The 5,601-nt window shown below is 36.1% G+C and overlaps 1 pseudogene; it reads left to right on the top strand.

The window, feature by feature from the left end:
• LOC116101399 overlaps nucleotides 1-3,575 on the top strand; it is a 14,006-nt pseudogene extending 10,431 nt beyond the window's left edge.
• Nucleotides 3,576-5,601: the final 2,026 nt, after the last annotated feature.

Raw genomic sequence — 5,601 nt, 5'->3', positions numbered from 1 at the left:
TACTTCATTGCTGGTGGGATTGCAAACTGGTACAACCACTCTGGAAATCAGTTTGGTGGTTCCTCCAGTAATTGGACATAGTACTACTGGAGGACCCAGCTATACCACTCCTGGGCATGTACCCAAAAGATACTGCAACATGTATCAAGGACACATGCTCCACCATGTTCATAGCAGCCTTATTTATAATAGCCAGATCCTGGAAACAACCCAGATGTCCCTCAACAGAGTACTACTCAGCTATTCAAAACAATAAATTTATGAAATTCTTAAGTAAATGGATGGATCTGGAGAATATCATCCTGAGTGAGGTAACCCAATCACAAAAGAACAAACACAGTATGCACTCTCTGATAAGTGGTTATTAGCTCAGAAGTTTGGAATACAGGAAGAACAACCCACAAACCACAAGGAACTCAAGAAGAAGGAAGACCAAAAGGTGGACATTTCATTCCTTCTTAAAAGGGGGAACCAAGTACCCATGGAAGGAGTGTTAGAGATTAACTATGGAGCAGAGACTGAAGGAAAGACAAGCCAGCCTAAATATACTTAGTTATCTCCTGAGAGGCTCTGACAATACCTGACTAATACAGATGTAGAGGCTCACAGCCATCCATTTAACTGAGTACAGGGTCCCCAGTTAAGGAGTTAGAGAAAGGACCAATGGAGTTGAGGGGTTTGCAGCCCCTTAGGACGAACAACAATATGAACTAACTAGTACCCTCAGAGCTCCCAGGGACTCAACCACCAACCAAGGACTATACATGGTGGGACTGATTGTTCTGGCAGCATGTGTGTAGTTGAGGTTTGCAAAGTCGATCATCAATGGGATGAGAGGCCCTTGGCCCTGTGAAGGTTCTGTGCCCCAGTGTAGGGGAATGCCAGGGCCAATAAGCAGGAGAGGGTGGGGTTGCAAGCATGGGGAGGGGAGGCAACAGAAGTTTGTTCTTGTTTGGATTTTTGGGGTTTTTTGAGGGGAAACTGGGAAAGAAGTCATATGATATGTAAATAAAGAAAATATCTAATAAAAAAAAAGAAAAAAAGTTCTCGTGACTGAGTTCACTAAATTGAATGAACATATTTAATAAGTAGGCGTGCCCAAGTGGTCAACTAGCCAAAATGTAGTGTTATAATGTGCTATTTTTTTTTAGTTCCATGATGAAGGAGTCTATAGCCTTTGAACACAAGCACTAGTATCAGTTTTTCTCTCTCTTTGTCCTAGTCACCATTCTATATGTTTGGGAATTTTGAACTACAAATTACAAGAGATAAGCTAAACTAACCACTGCTCTTAACCTTTCTCTCCAGAAATGCAAGTTCTGTGTATTAGTATGGCTGCACTGGTAGGAGCATTTTCTTTTCTATGTAATTTGAGTAATCGTCTACATTCAAATGAACTACTTCCCACCTCATTAAGGTACAAGTTTCAAGCCCAGCATAGAATAGACTTCTCAGTTCATTCTATATAACTTAAGGAAGAAAATAATGACTGTGTGGTTATCTAACCAATTAGCCATAATGATAATGTTCATATCTTTAATATTCTGAAATATCACTTTGTATTGGGACTGATATTTAGAATCTCCTGTAAATATTTGGAGCCATTGAAAAGGTGTGTTTCATAGCAAACATCATGCTCTAAATTTCTTCATCTTTGACACATTTGTTTAAAGTAATTTCATACAGGTATGGGTTATATTTTTAAATCATATTTATTTTCATTACTCTCTCTGATCATCTTATTATTTCTAATTTATTCATTATTCTTGCCAAGTGAATGTTCTCATACCCTAATTTTTTGTGGTTAAGAAGGTATAGGTCTTTGAATGTGCATACAATGTAATTGGTTGTATTATAATATTATCACTGTGATGCTTTTTCTGTTGATCCAGATCCAACTCTGCCAGTCCTTGGTCCATACTTCTGCTGATCCCCTTCTATTACTCAGTAAACCCCTTTATTTTTCATGTCACATTTACACTCAAACTCTTATACCTCTTGAAACCTGTTTTTACCCTTTACTATCTCCATCCCAGTTTTAAAGCCTATACCTATAACTCATACCTGTGTACACACATATAAAACTATAGTATAGAATTTACATATAAGATAAAATGTAGAGTCTTACTATTTCTGTTCCATCATGTTGGATAAGGAAGTGTCTTCATATTCTGAATCTGACCAAAAATATTACAAAAGATGACAAATTTGAGTAATAAGAGTAAATTGCCAAGATCCTTTATTTTCATTGCACTGGTTTCTGACTCCCAGAATTAATGTATAATCCTAAGGCACAAGTTTCAAGTGTTTATCTCTTTGTGCATTGTGTTCTTTCCCTTAGGTCAACAGCTTTAGGAATCATTGGAATGATTAGTAATACTGGATTATTCCTGGCTCCACTAATTATGATGCTTGTGGCATTCTCTGCCTCTTTGCCCTGAATCATCTATGGAAGCTGTTCCATCCTCTCTGCCTTTATTTTGTTTCTCCTTCCTGAAACCAAGAATCGGTCTCTTCCTGAGTCCATCCATGATGTGAGAAATGAGTGAGTAGAACCTCTTCCATATCTTTAGGGGAATTGTTTGCTAATGGACTTTGCTGAGGGAGGCAAAGCAGCAATGAAGAACCAGATAAATTTGGTTTGTTTAATAATGGTCACTGTTTGAATGGGGATAGTAACTTCTAGGTATGATGCTATTTGAGTTTAATTGTGGTCACTACTTTTGAATGGAGACATTTTGTTAATCAGCTTATTCTGTGGATTCAGATGTCCCTGGAAACTGTCTTGTTCAAAAAAATCTACCTATACAAAAGCTGTGCTAGGACACACCCATTGGTATTCTCTCCTCTATGACATATCTACTCTCTCTATCTCTGTATATCAATATGCATATATATATGTATATGTATATACATATATATATGAAATCTTGTGATGCACCACATGCACACAAGCTTGCTCAAATATAAATGTAATTTCTTCCTTCAGACCCAGTACCTTTCAAGTCATTTAATGCTGATAAACTGTCTGAAACTGACAGTCTCTATATGCTTGATTAATGGTGATTGAATAATTCAGGGGAAGTAGCATACAAGATTAAAGAACCTGCTATAGATGAGTGGGCATTTAAGGGAAGCACTCTTTTATTTCATGTGACATTCTGATCATCTGGGTTTATCTAGAAATGTAAATGTTCATGGAGAGGTAGAATGGACAGATTAATAAAGGGAACATAAAAAGGAAGCGAATGGAGTCAATTTAAAAATTTTTGGTATACTTCACATGCTCTCTTCCAAAACTCATTGACTAATATCATGATTACTAATATAGAAAGCAGCAAAGCTTACCAGGGAATGTATTTTACAAGATTTACTCAAATACTTTGGAAGTAGTCATTGCTAAAATGGTGATGGATGAAAGGGTAGCATTTTCTGAAGAACACATGTCTACATCCTTTTCTCTATATTGTATCAGATTTTCTTTCCATGTTTATGGTTTTTGTATGTTTTCTAGGTGGGAAGACTCAAAACAAGCAAAGAAGGAAAATCTCATTGTCAAAGTCACAAAGTTTTAAGGAACATCTGGCATTGGCATCTGATCAAAAAGCTATTGAAAAACATGTCAATCAAGACATGGAGACAAATTTCCCAGGATGATTACTCAGGATTATTTATTGATATTAGCTAAGTTTTTAATAAATAAAAATAAGATATAAACCATGAATCACATTGAAATTGCTACAATAAATTACTATTTACTAAATACCTATGATTAATCGCATAATTGATTTGAAGAAACATAGCACATCAAAAGAGATCTTCCTTGATTATTTCTGTAATCATGCAGAGCTACCAAGTTTTCTTATGGAATGTGTACTAGCATTCTTCCCACTGCTGTGATGATATATCTGAGAAAACTTTAAGGAGTAAGTCTTTATTTTTTCCCAATACCACTTCAGTTCATGGTTATTTAGAGCCATTTCAGCCCTAGCATGAAACAGCAGTATGGTAGAAGAAAGATGCTCATTTCACACTGTCAAGGAAAGTAGGGAGGGAGGGAGACAGAGACAGAGAAGCAGAGGGAGAAGCAGAGAGAGCAGGAGAGAGAGAGTGGGGAGGAGCAAGAGAGAGTAGGTCAGAGAGAGAGAGAGAGAGAGAGAGAGAACAAAGAGATGGAGATAGACACAGAAAAACCAAGAAAAAGAGAGCACTAATGCAGAATGAAAAGGAATTGAAGAAGAAAAAAGACAAGTTGAAGAATATAGAAGAAAAGAAACTTGATATAACCAAAAACAAAGTAGAATCCTCAAAGCAACCCTCCACAAAATTGCTTTGTCCATGTAATCCCCCAACCTGCTCCTCCCCTGCCTCAAATTTTCAGTTACCTTGCAAAAGCACCAAATGGAGGAAATCACTTCTTTAGAAGATGACATTTTAGAGTCATTTAAATCCAAGAAAGTCAATTAAAATAAGAAGATTGACAACATTTTAAAAACTGTTTCCAAAGCACTATGGAGAATACAAGAAAATTTGCATAGTTCTGAACAGAAGAATATTCGTAATGAAAATACAGGACAAAGCAAAGGATGGTGATAACTGGCTTACAAAGTGGGACAATTACATAAACAGTACCAAAGCAATACAGCGACAGCAATGACATATCCCTTCAAATTGTTCATTTGCATGTATAACCTGGATTGCTGATAGAAGGAAGACAAAGAAAAAGAGTGCACTGTGAGTGGGTGAGGAAGAAATTGCTTAAAGGATGTGGATAGTGGGACAAATGTGAAACAAAAAGGAAGGGAAATAACATGGTGGGAGCAAAAAGCAGTGGGTAAAGGGAATGGTGGTTTAAGCAGAGGATGTGAGGAAGGATACATAACATTAAGCATCTTTCAATAAGGAATTTTAAAACACTTTTAAATATATTTTTGAAATATATGTCACACACAGATATACATACATATACAGAACATACACATAGACATAGATATATGTGTTAAGCTTTCATCAGATGTATATATGATCTCTTTCACACACACACTCTATATGTATATGTATATGTATATATGTATGTGTATGTGTATGTGTATGTGTTTGTGTATATGTATACACAAACATATTTACATATATGAACTTAACACTTATCAGAGATTAACACAAATCCTTCAGGAAACTAATGATGATTTTCCTATGTGGAGAGAATTCTGGACATTATTGTCAGTACAGAGAATCACCCCATGGCAAAGCAGAGTAGATTTTATCTGAATTGAAACTTATGAATCACTCATCTTTACAGAGACAGAGATGAAGAAAGAATTAAGTCCTTCAAGTGGACCTGTGGTTCTCCTGTAGCACCAATGAGATCCTTTTAAGAAGATAGAATAGTAAGAAAAAAGAAAAGTTCATTTAGGACTAAATGTTAGATTGTCCTTTGTTTCTGGTAATACCATCCAACAAAAGTGAAACCTGTGTGAAATAAAACTGTACAACAACAACAAAAAAACCCTGAAACAGGAAGGCAAATGACAGGAGGAACACAAAGAGATTTGGAGAGGGAAGTAAGAGAAGGTAGATTTGATCAAAACAAAATATATTCAA

Source organism: Mastomys coucha, unplaced genomic scaffold (assembly GCF_008632895.1).
Source record: "Mastomys coucha isolate ucsf_1 unplaced genomic scaffold, UCSF_Mcou_1 pScaffold21, whole genome shotgun sequence".
Lineage (NCBI taxonomy): Eukaryota > Metazoa > Chordata > Mammalia > Rodentia > Muridae > Mastomys > Mastomys coucha.
The sequence above is the reverse complement of the archived record's forward strand: the minus strand, read 5'-3'. Positions and strand labels throughout refer to the sequence as shown.